Source organism: Ambystoma mexicanum, chromosome 5p, assembly GCF_040938575.1.
Source record: "Ambystoma mexicanum isolate Mex_15411 chromosome 5p, UKY_AmexF1_1, whole genome shotgun sequence".
NCBI lineage: Eukaryota > Metazoa > Chordata > Amphibia > Caudata > Ambystomatidae > Ambystoma > Ambystoma mexicanum.
Genome location: NC_090930.1, coordinates 852,740,522 through 852,758,426, shown reverse-complemented (window position 1 = coordinate 852,758,426; position 17,905 = coordinate 852,740,522). Strand labels below are relative to the sequence as shown.

General features: G+C 42.3%; 1 long non-coding RNA gene across 1 annotated transcript in view; it reads right to left on the bottom strand.

Annotated features, from left to right (window-relative positions):
• LOC138481247 (uncharacterized) overlaps positions 1–17,905 on the bottom strand; it is a 360,732-nt gene that overhangs the window by 271,619 nt on the left and 71,208 nt on the right. The window contains exon 2 of the long non-coding RNA XR_011274208.1: positions 14,530–14,613. This is a non-coding gene — a long non-coding RNA (uncharacterized lncRNA). The remainder of the gene's footprint in view (positions 1–14,529; positions 14,614–17,905) is intronic.

Here is a 17,905-nt window from a genome sequence, read left to right as displayed (position 1 = left end):
TTTCACCCCAAAAGAAGATAAGTCTTGCAGTCACGGTAGACTTTTGGTCATTTTCCAATGATGTAGGTCAATGCCTTCATCTCCATGAGGGTTGTTCCATTTGGTTCAGACCAGATTATTTGGTCATAATGTAAACCCTGGTGTGCAAGAATGAGGTTTAAAACCAATGCGTAAGAGGTTTATGCTTCCCCTTTACACTCCAAGGGATTTTCATTTCTTTGGAAGGTGGAGCAGGGTCATAAGGAGGACATATAATGGTCACCAACATTACTCCTCTGTGTCCAAAGAGCACATGGCATTGGTGTGAGTGGGAACCGCTTCCCTTTAGACGTTTGAGCTATTTACTGATATTTGTATGAAGGGAGCAGGCCATGGCTTTGTGGCTTGAATTCCATGGACAATATTTGCTGTGGCAGCCGCCAGGGAGTTATATGGGAGTGGGGCAGGTCCATGTAGCAAGAGGCAGGGAGTTGAAACCCAGAGGCAAGGGAAGAGAGCCCAAAAGGGGTCACAGTGGTGTTCACAGTAGTGTCCCTTTGTGGAAATATGAAAGGAAAGTCTGGGAGCACAGAGTTGAGTTGTCCACACACACACACACACACAAGCGCGCATGTGTGCATGCCCGCGTGCGACTGTGATGGCAGAAATAAAGGGAAGAGAGGGCCCGGGCACTGTCACAGGATGAAGGTGAGAGGTTGCAGTTGAGGCGCAAAAGGAGGTGAGTTGGCAGTCGTGGGAATCAAAGTTATGTAATATGTGAAACAACTGAAGAATATGAATTAAAAAATAACTTTTCACATATGAACACATTGCACATGGGATTATGCCAGTGTGAGATTCTCTTGCAGGGGTACATTGAATGGAATCTGTCTCCTTGCAGGCAGATTCAACAGGAATCTACTCTAAATTCCATCTCCAGAGTGCAAATAGCATTTAGTGTTTTTGCAAAACAGAGTGCAAAAAGCAAGGCGAAAAGGTGATTTGGCATGTTTTTATACTTTGCTTTTTTCTCTGATTCACATGTTGTTGGGTGCCCTCAGCGCAATACCACTTCATACATGTGGTATGACGTGTCTGCCCAATTGATAGTGCACAATCTTGGACCTCTTCTACATTTTCGAACTAATTTAATTTTGTATTCATCATTTAACGTGTTCAATCATATGTTGAATGCACAATCCTTTGGTCTTAAATGTATAAATCAGCTGACCAATCTGTGGTGCACATCTCACACTTTAATACATAAGATTTCATTGCTACTCTAGAGTGTCTATGTAGCTATGAGAAAGCATGTTGTTTGTGTTCCGTGTTCAGGCTAGGCTCTGTGCTGCGTAGAGTATCCATCCAGTCGGCTTTGTTCTGTTGCAATAGTAGTTCTCTATGTCCACTCCTGCCATTCGGTCTAACTTGTTCTATCTCTATGATTCTGATCATCACCAGGTTTCCCATTTGATGAATTCCTTGCCAGTGTCTGCTGAGCGACTCTCAGTACCATTGCTTATTACCCTCTTAAATGTTTTCTGATTATGTCCTACACACATATGGTTTACCTTAAACGCACAAAATAATGTAAAGCACAAATCCTGTTTCACAGTTGATATAGGATTTGATGGTATATGTTTTACCTGATGGGAACATTCAATCTTTCATCTTGCTAAGCATGCATTCACATGTTTTGCATTGTACACACTTATTAAATCCATGCATTTGTCATAACCAGTAGGCCTCTGTCCTGGCAATGGATTTAAATAGCTGGGGCTAAATTGGGTCTGCATTATTTTGGCTCCCCTGTACCTTATATTGGGTTTGTGTTTAAGATATTGCTGATCAATGTCTTTATCAATGTATAAGATTTCCAAAGTTCTGTATCAAATCTTTTGCAAGTCACAATTGTTTCTTGCATATTTAGAAATTAATCTGATCCTGTCACTGTCTAGAGGTAGATTACTAACTCCAAACAAGAAACAGCTACGTTTTTCATTCTATCTAATACATTTTTACCCTGCAGAATATTTTTCATAGTGAAACCTCTTTCTACAAAAAGTTAAGATATCAAATCCTCTGCTTGGTTGCATTCAACTTTTATCCTACAATTTCTTTTTGGCTCATATTCTTTGGGGTGTATTTTACTTTGCAATCAGAAGTTGATTTAGTCTGTGCAGTAATTCATTGCCAATTGCGCTCTCTGGATATTTCTGTTAAGAACTTGATTAAATACCTCCAATGCCTTTTCTGTACCTTTCTAAAATACTATTGTATCAGCTTTGTATCTCGCCCATAAAATGACATTTTCGTTGTGTTCGTTTGTGATCAAGGGTGTAATGTAACATGGTGCTTCCGATAGAAAGCATGGATAGAGTTGCCATTAAAATAGCAAATGTTGCTCCCATGTCTGCCCACATGTTGGTTTGTACAAAGTGGCATCAAAGAGAAAGTATTCACAATCCATGGAAATCTGGAACATTTCTAGTATAATTTTATTTCTGCTACAATAAACGACAGATTGTAACTTAAAATAGTGCATCACAACTTGGATTCCTAAATCATGTTCAATAGTGGTGTATGAAGTTACAACATCACATGCGACTAAGAGGTAGCTAGTTTGCAATTTAGTTTCTTGAATCTTGTTGAGCAGATTCATACTGTCCCATAAGAAATACGGTTGGTGTTATGGGGTGAAGTGTTTTCTCCACAAAATAAGAGAGATATTCTGGCAATTGGTCTCTGTGGTTGAACCCTTCTTTGTGTACATTGGTAAGGAATCAAATGTGTGGTGTGATGGGACATTTTACATCAAATCATTTTTTCTTCATAGCCAATGATGAGACCCTCACTATGCCCACTGTGAAATGTATTTCTGCTCTCTAATTTAAATTTTCTGGTTGGGTCATCTATTAAGATTTTATAGTCATTAGTTCCTGGTAGATGTTTCATACCCTCTTATATGGAATCTTGTCAATTCAAAATAATGAGCACAGACAGTATAAGCAAAAATACCAGATGCTACCAAAAATAATTTTGATATTAAGACAGAATTTTGAGAAAATTCCCTGATGATCTTAAGTTGAGCAAGAACCAAAACATTTTCTGAGATACAAAAGATGACATGGAAGGCAGCAAATACGTTTATAAGGGTAAATATGATAATATTAGCAGTGAATGAATCAGGAGAAAGACGATCAGTTAGCTCTCCGGTACGTTCAGATGCTCAGTTAAGTGGCAGCCACACAGAGACTAAAGATAATGTGGATGAGACCATGATTGGTTTGATGTGTTTGGGCAAAACTTGTTTGGGGTTTATCCCTAAACTATTATTTGGAATACCACCTGGCAAATAATTATTCAAGAATCATGTGTCACATACAGAATAGGCAGGTTAAATGTGATATAACGAAGCAAATTTCAGAGTGGTACATCGCAACCAAAATACAGAAAAATACTGAATTCTTTTTTTTTTAAACGTGGACCGGCCATCCCCAAACCCCCCCAATTTTCTATCCTTATAATGCCACTCCAACCCCACCCCACCCATTTTAACCCATTGCCCCTCTACCCTATATATATTTATTTCATATTTTCAGCATGTTCTCTATTGTGGTCGCGATGAAATGTACCACTCTGAAATTTGCTTCGGTAAATTGACTGAGTACCAATATGTGTTGTCAATAGGGGAGTTGAAAGTAGAAACAACAGAAAAATATTGCTATCGGTGTGACACTGTGAAGTGATACATGACACTGTCAGTGTGTTAACATTAAAACTCAAGTACATACTTATCTTTTACCTTGTAAATTCGCTTTATGTTTTTCATATGTTCAAGCTCCAGCCTTGAGAAAGCAGTAATTAGGTGTGAAACACGTGTTGGCGGAGAAGGATGATGCACAAATAAAGAAGAAAATCTTCAGGAGTGGACTTTAATGGAAACAGCACCTTCTTTACCAGGCACTAGTTGCAGGGAGTAAAATGTTTTATCTGCTTCACTCCGCCTATGTTTTTGTGACTAGGTTGTACCATAATGGAAAGTTTTTTTTTCCTTCTATGTCCATGGTGTACTCAGTCTGTGCATCCAAAGTAAAGCCAAGTGGTTTCTAACCTTTTTTTGAGATTATGTCTCTAGAGGGGACAACGTCCTCCAGCTGCAGAAGCTTACCTTTGGCTATCAGTGGGTAAAACGACTTATAAACCAGGTGGAGGAACGTCTCAGTATTTCACTTACAGAGGATGAAGTTAATCAGACCACTTAGTGGTCACATTTTATCCAGGAAATGGGGCAGAACCTGCACCTTAAGTAGCCACCCTGCCCGCCTCTACTTACCTTGTAACATAAGGGACAGCATAGGGTCGGACAGGACGAAAAGGCTGACAGAATACTGTGTACGAGGGGGTAGTCTTGTCCTCAAATATTTACGGCTGCAATTATTTGTTGCAGTGATAATTTCAAACCTCCAGAAATCAACAGTAAGACATTAAGGAATATGTATTTACTGGAAAAGGAATGATCCAAACACTGGAATGTAACTACTGTTGCCTTTTTTTAATTTGGCTACACATGTAGGTTTTCAAAAGGAAAGTTTCAACAAAACACTTTAAATCAAGTGGGTCACAGGGTTCTCAAGTGTTCTGTGAAAATAAATCCAAAAGAGTGCATAAACAATTGTGTCAAAAAGTACAGTGAACAGGACACTTTAAATCAAATAAATAACAGAATGTCCTGTGGGGACAAATCCGAAAAACACATACAGTTTGGTGGTATCAACTCGCATATGCATAGTTTGGCTAAATATTACTTCATATTAGTCCACAAGCATGTTCAGGAAATACATCAAATGCAGTGAGTGTTTCAAATGCACCCGTTTTTAAGCCCAAACAGTCCACAATGTATCTTTGGTGTTTTAAGGTGTTCAAGTATCACCAGAAAAGACGCACGTTTTTATAAAACATAAAGGTGGTGTTCATCTGATGGCAGACTGCTGTCCGAAGAACTGGTGGGCTGGTCTACTTGTGAGTGGAATGTAGACCTTAAAAATAGGGTCTGCTGTAGCCTGGCTTAGGAGGGATAACCAAATGATTGGTCAATTTACCACCTCACCCTCTGGGTACACCCAAATAATCCTTGACATTTCCCCTCGAACTCCATGGTGTCATTATCCATGAGACTCCCCAGAAGCCTGCCACTTCCTCCCCCCTTCATCTACCCCTTCCCATGCCCCTTAATTCCCCAGTCTATACTCCGCCCTCTTTGCCCCACTCCTCCCCACTCCCCATTTGCCACATCTCCTCTTAGTCTGGCCCAGCCTATCCTGTCCCCTTTTCACACGTTTTATGTGCCTAATACAGGTTGCCCAATAAAAGCAGTACACCACTCAATCACTGTCAAATTCTTCCCTTGAAATTTTTCACTGGAAGACTTGCCATGTCCAATGCTTTGGGGTCATGCCACAGATTTTCTCCAGGTGAATGCACACCAGGGACTCTGAAAGCAATTCCAATGCCTCTTTTTGAACTGCAAAGTATACGAAAGTCTTCTGTAAACGTAGTCTAGTCTTGGAACATGAAAGCAGGGGAAGAGGCAAGCACTGCAACAGGAATTCCCTCTCTAGCGCCACCTGTGGCAGAGCGGGGTTGGGCAGTGAATTGGGCCACCATCCTTCAAAGTAAGAACTCGGGACAAAGCTATGATGGTGGATCGCTTGGGTATGGTTTTGCTTAAGGTCCTGTTAGGTGTACCACATGCCCTGATCTGTAAACCAGATGACTATGTGTAAAATTGGACATAAGAGGCTTCCTAAATACATCCATGCAGTGTTAAATAGTTCTCATATTTTGTTTAAAGTAGTTGGTTGAGGCAGCCTGCAGCTGCCTTCTAAGAGACATGGAATTCTGGATGAGTGGCTGTACTGGGAGCCTGTAGGTTCAAGCCCGCTCTAGCCATGCCCCAGTGCCCTCTCCAATGAGTAGGGGCTTAGTTGGGAATGTGGCCTGGGTTGCTTACAGCAGATAGTAACCGAGGCCAAGTCCTTAAATGCTATGGTAGTTGTGAGGGGAGAAGAACAATGTCATATGGAGGGAAGCAAGGGGCCAAGCCTTCACCTGGATCCACTCTCGGTGCTCTTCCTGAATGCAGCTTGGGAGTTCAGTCTGTGGTGGGGTATGCCACTCCTGGTTGAAAATCGTACGAGCTAATAGCTACTGTTGGTTGTGTTCTGATAGTTGTATGTTATGCTTCTCATGCAGAACATTTACAGACCCCCCACCCCCGTTGGGATACCATGATTTTCATGTGTCACGTGTCTATGTGATTAAAGCTCAGGGTGGTAACCCATATCCTGTTATTTATTTTGTTGCAGGTTGCCCAACATAGTTTCCTTTGTAGCTGGTAGGTTGTTTAGTTTTCTCTCCCTTGTCTGGTGCCAATGGCCAGCTAGCGGCAAAGGGTAAAAATAACTTGGGCTACATCTGCATTATTCTAAATCATATGGACTCTTCCTGTTGCTACATGCTTACCGCATGCAGCAACCGCAATTTTCTGTTTGGTGGTACTACAAGTAGCAATACCACCAAATTCTTACTAAAGACAAAAGATTCTAGAAAAGTTCCCGAACCTACTAAGAAATATTTTTACAGTTCTTGAAACCTACAATCCCCATTTTGCAAGGCATTACCCGTGTCATGTCTTTCAACCACTTATCCAATGTTCGGTATGATTCACACTTCTACTCCTGCAATATTATCTGCATGGCAGTCATTAATGGCTTCATCTGCCACCTATTTTCCTACTTACGCTATTCTTTCGCACCTAATGTTACAAAGCCTAGGTCTTTGGGTAATGTCTCATTTTTCCCTTTTTCATAAACCCCACTTCCAAGTATGAGGCCAGGTTTTTCATGACCATACCATGTGCACTATAGTAGGCTGTCGGTAATCATAAATATTTACATCCTTGGCAAGTGTGTGGATGATTTCTCTCTTTCAGTCTTAATAAATGTAGCATAGTCCTTTCATCCATTGTATCTTTTATGTGTTCTATTCCTGACTTTCTCCATTCCTGACTGCGGCGTAACTACAGTGTGCGTTGCAGTCGGTTGCAGCTCGAGGTTCTCGACTGGCTCGAAAATGTCCTTTAAGGCAGATGTCAATAGATGCTCTTGGATGCACTTATCCTAGCTTCATTACTGGGCTCATGTCGTCTTTTAAGGTGGACGGCCCAAAGCTGAAGAGTGTGTTGCAGGCAACTGCCACAGGAGTATAAAACCACCAACTTTAATGATAACACTGCCCAAAAATGGCACCTCTAAATGTAAACCCTCATCTAAAGCTCAGTAGCTTGTGCGCTCTTTACCAGGAACGCCTACCGATTTTAAGACTCGGATGTTCTGTATCCTTTCGTTTCCCTTTTTCTCCTCCGCATTTAAACATCAGATCTTGTCTACTGGATATGTTCTGTTATTATACAGCCCATCTAGGAATCACATTAACTTAATGATAAAAGATGGCGAGCTGTTGAATAAGACAATCGCTATCAATGCAGAACTCAAACCATTCAAATATCCAGGCACCTATGACTAAATTACACGTACATAAGAGTGTAATTGCAGAAGGCCTCTGGATAAAGTCCGCCCATCGCAAGGTCGCTTTGTTTCCCGTCTGCCACTGTTTATTTTCTGAGGGGTTTGGAGTGGGGCATCCACTATTTCCGATTGCGGCCTCCAACCTGCCAGTCTGCAGTATGACGCTGGCGTGGCGCTCTTTTTGCAGGCTTCCACCCTGCAGTCTGCAGACTGCAATCCAGGTCCCGTATTCCCTTTTAGATACTAAGAAAACATTATAGATGAAAAGTGTTGTGGTCTCCAAGCGTCTGCATTGGAGGTGATGCCTGTGAGGAAGTAGGTAGTCAACGTGACGGTCAGCCTTCTTTATTGTCTCTGGTTACAGGTTATCACTCACCAGTATGGGTGGAGACCTCTTCTGACAATTGGTGCCCACCACCCAGGCTGGCAACCGTTTCTCTCTCTAATCGTCACTTGTGGAATCTCCTCACAGAAGATAACACCAACATTCTCTCAGTGACATAGCTGTAACATCACGCACCCATCGGCTAGACACTACAAAAAGCTTTGAATTGGTATTAGCACCTGGAGTGGGGGGAGCAACCAATCGCGTTTCTTTGATCATGGGCTGAATCCCACTATCCAAGCCCCTGTTAGATGCAACCTGAGGGCTGCTTCACCCACTCGCACCACCATCTTCCACCCACCCTCCGTTCGCATCCATTTCCGTGACCCTCCAATCCCCGGCTCACATACCTGCTTACTGCGGCAGTGGCGCCTGTCGCCTCCACTTCGCTCTGTCTCCTTGCCAGGCCGCCATGGAAATGGAAGAGGGGCTCCATTTGGAGCCCTGTCTTCCAGCTCCGTGGTGGCCACCTTGTGTAAGTATTTTCCTTCACGGAACGGGATGCCACGAGGCGACCCGTTCATTGAAAGAAAATAAATTGGTCTTACCGGATTGGCAACCCGAGGTGCTAATAGAAATAATCATCTGTTCCAGCTTGTGGAACGGGTGATTATTGCTTAGATAATCCTTTGCACATGCTGAAGAGATGTTCTTTTTCTTTGTTTTTTAGTCTGTCTATAGCATCATAGAAAGGGGCCTGTGACAAATCAACTTCTGGGGCACCAGTGGTCAATATTGGTTTCTAAACCATCAATCAGCCCCACACCTCTAGTACACCAGAAAGTATCCGAACAGATTGGAAACACAAGCAAATTATAAACCTTCTTGACCAATTTTGGTAACGTGGACAGAGCGGCAGGCTTATCTCCGAAAGGTTGTGGATCATTGGTTAGTTCCAACACAGCGAAAATACAATTATTACCAAATAGGGACTGTCCAGTCAAGGTTGTATACAAATATCTACATTATTATCCCAACAGACACTTCTAGCAACACTAAGAAATACAACCCACCCTGTAAAGGAATGCAGAGGACAGACGGTTTCAAAGAAAGAAAAGGCCAGCACTCTGGATACTGACAGGAGTGTGGTCGGTATAGTACATAAATGCAACAGTTCAAGGATATTTGGTTCCAGCACAGAGAGAACAATGGGTTGTAACATGTCTCTAGAGGCCTTCGGAGAAGGGCTAGGGGACAGAACCACAATGTACACTGTGCTTGTAGGGGGTGTTGATGCTCGGCAGGGTCGAGTCGGTTTCAGGGCGCTTTGCCGCTTCTGCAACAGAGTTCAAGGCAGGAGACAGTTCAGGGTATCAGGTGGCAAGCGGTTTGGCGAGCAAAGCTGGACGGATGGCTGCAGTCTGGCGTACACGGCAGCTCAGGATCAGTATTTGTTGTCTCAGTGCTGGTCGGCGGTTCTAAAGCACTGGTTGATGCATCTCAGAAGTCTTTAAGCGACTGCTGTGTAACAACAGTCAGTGTTGCAGTCAGTTGAAGATCGAGGGACTTGAGTGGCTCAGAAATGTCCTTTAAAGTGGATAGCCGAAAGCTGAGGAGTGTGTTGCAGGCAGCTGCCTTGTCCTTGGTTTAGGGTTCAGAGACTCTCTGGCACTTCCCACCTAGGAAACTTGCTGCAGAGCCTAGCAGGGCACGCTGTGTGATGGCTGGGTACCAGTTCTGGGGCTGCGGGAGGGTCCTCTGGATATGGTATTTCTGTTCCCTGGGAGATGTTTAGGTGAGGGATCTTACTTGGAGGTCCTGGCCTTCCTTCACTGGAGAAAGATGTGAAGCAGACTGTACCTTCAGCCAGTCTGCAATGAAGAGTTAATCTTGCTACTCCTTGCAAAGTCTTCAGATGATCTGCCAAAAGAGGTCTCAACCATATTTTAAAGCCAAATGGACCGCAGGGATTGTTGTAGGCTAAGCCTACCTTAATGAACCAATCCTGGGTCCCCACCAACAATCTCCTGTATGCGTGAGGTCATACCCAGAGTGCTTTTTAACAGAAAAGTTAAAGGGGTGAAAACATGTAATACTAAGTCCCACCCATCTTCCTGTCTGTTGTGGATCAATTAATACCTCTGGTTAATGGAACTCTCTGTGGTTCCTGATTAAATCGGCAGGTCTCCCTTGAAGCTGCAGCGAGACCAGATTTTCTGCCTCCGTCAAACCACATACTCGTAACTTCTGAATGGGGTCCCCATAGAGGGATGACTACTGTAAACACACAGTCCCAGACATGGCATTTCACTGTCAATCGATAACTAGGGCAGGAGCTGGCTTCAGGTTGGCACAGTGCATATGAAAGGGTGTTGAGGTTTGCTGTCTCCTTGGTTAGCCTCTGCAGCCAGGCCCCATTTGGGCCTGTTTCAATTACCCTGTGAATGGTATGCAAAGCTGCCACCAGCTGCAGGGCCCAGCGAAAGGACGGGGCAGATCCATGGAGCCTTTGTTAGTTAGTTAGACTGTGACTGGCAGGGGGTAGGTTTGGCACTCCCCCTTCTGGAGATACATTGTGTACTCCTCCTGTCACATCCAACTAAATATGGCAGGGGGACTGCACTTTTAGGCTTTGTCCATGTGTATATGCATATGTTGTGCGGTGAGCACAGGAAAATGTGTGTGGATTAGCTGCATACATTTTCCGGAGGTTGATCTACCATCATTCAATTTCATTTAAAATTTCAAAAAAAGCCCAGGCGAGTGCACACCCACCGTGCGGATGGTCAAATTCCTCACAGGGCCAACTACAAGTAAATCAATCTTTGTCCAGCCTGCAGGGTGAGGTGTCCAGCCTAAACGCTTCGGACATGCCCACTCTGCACGGAAACACAAGTACTTATTGGCCTTGTTGATTAATATCAGTGAGGTGCAGCTCGATTACCTACGCACAGGAGGAAAGGGACCCACAGCTGGTCACTATCCTCCCACTTATCGTGTCTCACTAAGAAGCACCAAAAAGAGTTGGGTGGAAAGCTTAGAATAAATCATAGCCAGCCACATATTCACTTACTGGTACATTAAATGATGTACCTTCATACCAACATGTTTTCAGAAAAAGTACATTTGATCGCTGAAACGTTATGCTTTGATAAATGTAGTAAAATATATATGTTCACAATACAACCAAATCGAACTGCAAATGAACTTTTCCAAGAAATAAAAAAAGACACCAAACGGCAAGTTGACGGAAATGAGTTCATGTGTACACAAGACGTGTAGAATTTCCCCCAGAAGTGAATAAAGGTGACGCAGCGTTGTATGAGTAACACGCAGGAAGGCGGTGTGTACTGATATGGAAACAGGGGCCGCTCATGCGAGCAGGGACGACGCGAGACATGCTCTCAGCAGCTGCTCTGCATTTGATTTATGAGCATGAAGTGCAGCTTTCATGCTGAAATCGCATCAGTGCTGGCAAATGGGAAAATAAAGAGGAAACAATACCTTGGTGTGCTTTTCCAGTTCCAACAGGTCCAGCAATTCCCGCCATTTCCTTTCCTATTACAGGGCTTGCAGGCGAATAGGCGAGGGCACTTAATGATTTGTGAGCTTGTTAGATGAACTATGCATCCTACTGTGTTGTGTGTATAACAGCTGTGTATAAGGAAATGTCTATGCATGGTTTGTGTCCTTTACTTTCGTAGTGCCACTTATTTTATTACAACATTGGAATGTTGACCGTCAGGGACGTCATTTCACCAAAATTCCAGGGGTAGTGGAAGTGACTTCACACACCCTTGACCCCCCAGATGACATCACAGGAAGTGATGTCATTTGACCCCACGCCAAAGTGATATCTCGGGAAGAGATGGAACACAACCTTTCACCCATTGACAAAACAGGAAGTGGCATCACATAGCATTTTATACTATAAAAAAATATTGTTACGATATCACTATAATGTGATGTACATTTCATACAAGAATGGATCACCATATGTATCTGTTAAGATCAGTGTGTACAGGCCCATACTACCAAATTACTGTGAATGCAAGCAGACATCCATGACCAAATGATGATGATGTGTTATTATATAGCACTTCCGCCTAAGCGCTTTATATAGAAGAAATATACATACAATATCACCCAACCTGTGTTGGTACTAATTAATCGACCCCAGAAGGATGAAAGGCTGAGTTGAGGCGTTTAAGAACAGACTAAATCAGTGACTCACCCCCTGAAGTGTGCCTGAAATAAACCTTTAATGAGTCTAGCAATTATGGTATAGAATTCCTGAAAGACACATTATTTGGTATTCCTATTCTTTCTTATTTAGGGTCAGTGCTGAAAGTGTTAGACTTGTGGCACTCCTGTTCTTATTTTTCTTAAGGGGCCTGAACAACAAAGCCAGCCACTCCAGAAGTAAAGAGTCACATGGTGCTGGCCACAGCCCAGGAACTTGCATTACAAAAAAATAAAAGCTTTATTTTTATTTTTTTCTTTACATTTTTTTAGAGGTTGCAAGGGAGACCACAGAGGTCGCAAGGGAGACCACAGAGGTCGCAGTTGAGTTGATCTCAGCCCACACTCCACAGAACACGCCGACTGCCTCCTGCACTGGCTGCAGTGCCATCTTCCCCCCGCAATCATGTTTCTGTTTTTAAAAACTATTCTCCAATCCCATTCCCCTGCCCAATTTACATGATTATTCTGGCGGCAGAGCTCGCCGCCGCCCCAGCAGCTTCCCTCCTTTTTGCTTTGCCAACCACCATAGAAATGGAAGAGGGTTTCCATATGAAGCCCCGCCTCCCACAACCATGGTGGCCATCTTAGCAAAGGATTTTCCTTCATTGAACGGGACACACGCGGTGTCCGGTTCAATTAATAAAAACACTTTTTTTAGCACCCCGGGTTACCGATTTGGTAACCCGGGGTGCAAATGGCGTTATGCACCTGTTCCACGGGCAACACCGGGGGGGCAATGGACAGGGGCCCCATTAACTGTCCTCACTTTTCATGACCCGTTAACTCAGGCAATCAGGCTGTTACCCCCAGGAGTTGCCCGTGGAACAGCCACATAATGCCAAAAAACAGATGGCAGACTATGGAGGAGCACCTGAACTCACAAAAGTTAAAAGAATCTCTAGGGATGCCTTGAGCCAGAGTAACTCTCCCTGATTCATGTTAGACCAACTGTAATTATATCGTATAATATACTTTTCACACAGGGAATTACTTCATGTACATTTTTACATTTACATCCAAAAAGTTTACATTTATTACAATCATGCACTTCATAAAAATAAATTTTAATTAACCAGAAATGGAATACAAAAAAAATAATTGGCATCTAACAAATCTTTACAGTAATGTATAATGTTTGCTGGATGTGCAAATAAAATTATTCTCAAGGGACGTGGAGGGGAACTGCTCACAGGGGGCATGATAGAAGGTGGGAAATTAGAGAATGCCATGAGATTAACAAAATAAATTAGGAAGTGGGAGAGAGAAGAGCAAACAGAAATAGCAAAAAAGAGAAGAAACAAGATGAAAATAATACATACAGTAAAATCAAAAACAGAAATTAAATGAAAGCAAAACACACGAGGAAAGAAGCACAGCCTACAAAGAGAACACAAGGAAGGTCATGAAATACCGAGAGTAACTGATTATAAGCTTTGTCAATCACAATTTTGAAATGTCAACGATTTAGTCAGCCATGGTAAGGGAATGAGGATGTTTATTTACATAGCCTAAAAATGATATATATTTTTTTTTTATTAAGTGTATTTGGTTTATTACAAACCTTTCACCATCAGTAAAACGTTTCATCTTACAAAGAGATCTGTCACAGCCAGTCAACATCAAGCAGATATCAAGTCATAATCAACTTACAATAGCTAGTATATCCTATATAGGCTAGACTAAATCTAAGAAGCCATTTTCTTTCATATTGGTTACTTAAGATAAGTTTTTGGCTCTCCAGAGATCATAAAGTTAAAAAAAATTGAATTAATTCACAATACAATGTTCAATAAAATATTTACAACAACACTGCACGGTGAGTCCTTTTAGCCAATTCAGTTCAGATTTTATAATGCATTTCCTTCATCAATAAGGTCTAGCCTTTTTAGTGTGTTTTCCAGAAATTTGACTGTTGCAAAATGATATTTACTTTCTTCTGGAAACCCATCCTAAGAAAATATAAGAAAAGTGCTAAAATGATGATCTATTAAGGTAGTAACTGGGACCTTCAACTCAGCACAAAAAGGAGATTGAAATTATTTTAGAAAAAAGTGTCCTTTGCAAGGTATAATGGAGTTCCAAGATCAAAACGGTAAATGGCTCATAGCACACCAAATTTTATAAACCAACTGCAGATGACCTGGAAGTACTATTAGGTTTCGAGACAGAATTAGTAACTCACATGCACCCTATAATGATGAGGTGTTACAATATTCCCCTGGATTCAGATATGGATTGGAGCTATATGCAACCCCCCGCCCCCACAGGGGAAGATATACATGGGGAAAGCTAGGAATTCATTGGATGGTGTGACCAAAACATACTTGGAGGAGAATCCTCCTAGAAGCATGTAGAAGTACTTTCACTCCCGCAGACACCGCTGGGACTCACCTGAGATCCGGTAGTGGCATCACCAAAAAGCATGGTTGCCCCAAAATCCACTGTTGAACCAATTGGTGCGCTGTAAAAATAATCCTGAAAAAAAGGAAGAATACTGAAAGAGTTCAAACCAATATTTACGAAAATAACTAAGGTAGAAAATGAAGAAAGCAAAAATCATCCAGCCTTTAATATTTAATTTAAAAACATAAAATAGAGCAAAGCACAATGGAAAAGACTCAAAAACCTTTGGCTGGGTTTAGTACGGTTCCAAGCAGGTGAGAAGAGTAGGGGAGGGTTGAAACGGTGCTTGGAGGCTGGAAATAGGTAAGTGCAAATAAGTAGACAATGGGGTCACTTCGGAGGGATATGGGGGATACCCTTAGTACTGCTAAATCAATAAAAGAAATCAAAAACACACACGGAAAACTAATACATATATGATCTTTTTAACCAAAAAAGTAAAGTATTACATTTACTTATTTTTACGTGCTTCGTTTGAAATGTCTTTATTTTTCAGTGTTTACATTACTTTCAATTTAAAATGACAGATTTTTACCTCTTCATTATTACCACTGCATTTCTATTCTAAGTCCTTATTCCTGGGATATTGTAATATACAATATATGCGTTAATATCAGCGGGATGCCAAAAACCTTGTAAAGTGATAACTTATTTCAATGACATATAAAGGCACGTATTTAAGAGCCCTATTGTTTAATGGCACATATGAGAATGCCATAATTCTTTGGGACTGTTCTAAAGCCATCTTGTGAGGCAACATCACCTCCTACGCAGTTAATAACTAGAAAGAAATTAACAACCATTGGAAAACACTGAGGAAAGACTTACCAAGACTACAGAACACGCAGTGTGCATTGGCAAAACCAAAGATAATGTCGCAGTGACTGCAGTAAACCTATTGCACCGGAAAAGGAACCAGAAGGGTGCTTCGATAAAATAACTAATGCTCTGTACTCTCTCTCTCTACAGTTTTATTTTCCAGTGTCAAACAGCCAGCATAGAAAAACACAATTCATCGCATAATAAATCAAACATAGCAACACTAATTAATAGAAAACATGCAGCTGAAATACAAACAACAGTAGTGGAGGTAATTCGATATAATTAATACTATCAAATATCTCTATTGTCGTGGTTAAAAATGTTGCATGTAGGATAGCATTTAAAAACATCTTGCTATCATGCAAGCTCTCAGCATAATTTGGATGTGTATCTTAACATAAGATCCCGTTAGCACCATTCTCATTTGGGTGCATTTACCACAAAAATAACAATTAACAAACAGGCAATCATTTCTTCCTGGTTAGTCATGCTCAAAAAATAAATTCAGATACTGCAAAAAGTAGGATATTGTATTTAGTTGATTTGCACAAACATAGTGCGTCAATCAAATGTCAGACATGAAACCTTCTCAAAATGTGGGTTTAAATAGTGTGCTCTAAAATACCTATACATGAAGAGGAAATGTTTGATGCTCTCCCTGGTTCTGTTACAGACTGGGCATATATCGAGGGAGGTTGTATTCCATACATGTTGCAAGTATGCTAGAGGTAATATGCCTAAGCGAAACCTTAGGTATAAGGAATGTGCATACGGTGGACTGACCGTGTGTAAATAACCCTCATACCCGATATCGTGCTTACTGTCCCAGGAACCGCAGTTTGTGTTGCATGATTACAGTACGCCAATGCGCGCTCCTTCAATTGAGCAGTGTGTGCTTCTCTCATCACTTGTTTCACTCTCCCATCAATTCTCTGTGTATTAATCAGAAGTCTTCTAGACCCAGCAAAACGAGTGTGATTGTAATGTGTTTTCATCGGGATAAATCCTGCTGTCATGTCTAGTCATTCCCCTTCTACTGTTCCTCGTTCTCACACACACTCACCTGCTACTGTTCCCCGTTCTCACATACACTTCCAAAGGCAGCGGCACAGCCGGAGGGGTTTCCCGGCTGGTGGACTAGTGTCTTTGCATCCCTTTCCACGTTGGCGGTTGCCATGGCGACTCCTCCACGCTCCGCGGCGAGACAAGGGCATATGGAAACCCACGCGTCACATGACAGGAAGACGCCCGCAACACCAATCTGTCTGCGTTGCGTTCCACGTGACACGCAGTTGCGGTCACGTGATCGCGTCACATGATCAAGCTCGTATTGAAAAGGGGCGAGCGAACGCAGAAACATTGCTTCACAGCTTCTTCACGGAGAACTGCTTGGCGTTTTGTTACTCTTGTTATTCTGATACCGGAACGTTTGCTTGGACTGTCTTTGGATTTTCCTACCTGGATTTTGGTGCGCTCTCTGATTACCTGGATTCTTGGACCACTGGCTTGGATACTGGACTTGGCACTTGGATTTCCCTGTCTTTCTGACTCTTGGCTCCTGACCTCAGATTGTGTTTTGGATTGATCATGGATTACGTTCTTGTTCCCTACCTAACTCAGGTGTATCCGGAATGCCATCAGAACACCTCAGCCTGCTGCTGCTGCCAGCTATACTACCTGCCTACGCCTACTACTTCCCACCTATCCCCTATAGGTAAGCTGCTGGTGCTACATTGTCACTACTGTCCCTATCATTGTTGCCAGTTATCACTGGACTTGTCACTATTTAACATAACCCTTCCTTGCCTTACAGTGGTCAGGGGTTTCTTCCGGCATTCCCGGTTCCAGGCTGACGACACTCTACACCTGTGGCCTCAAAGATTGCTCGAGTAGTCTTTTTGCTCTTACTCGTGTGGTACTTGGGGACGGAGGTACTATCTATCTACATGACCATTAAGTCAGAACACCCGCCCTTCCTTCTGGGCCAGGAGATGAGACAGCGCGTCTCTACATTTCCCCAGATGCAGTGAGGACCACAGACGTTCCACAATATAGTAGCCGCTTCAGTACGTCATCTGTTATGGGATCATGGTCGGTTTATATATGCAAGATGATATTCCGAGTACATCGGGGCAAATTGAGTATTTTTGTTAAGATTTAATTTTTTGCAACGACTGATATCCTCATTTTATTTGCAAAATGCCAAATTTCAGATCCATAGATTGCAGCTGCCTTCATCTGTATATTAAAGATGCTAACGTGTGGCAAGAGGGCACCATTTCCATGTGCAAAGGCAAATTTAATGATGGCATTGTTGGTCACTTCCAATGTGAGAATTGATTTTTCAATTTGATTTTATCATTCACCAGTTTCCCGACATGAGCGGTAATAAAGTCATGTTCAAAAAGGTGTCCATGCCATATAGAAATCTTGAGTCCTAGCCTCTCATGTTCTGTATTCAAATCACGTTAGCACAATCTTCAAAACGTGGATCTATTGGATTGTGTATGCGTGAGTGGTAGAAACAATGAGAGTTAACACA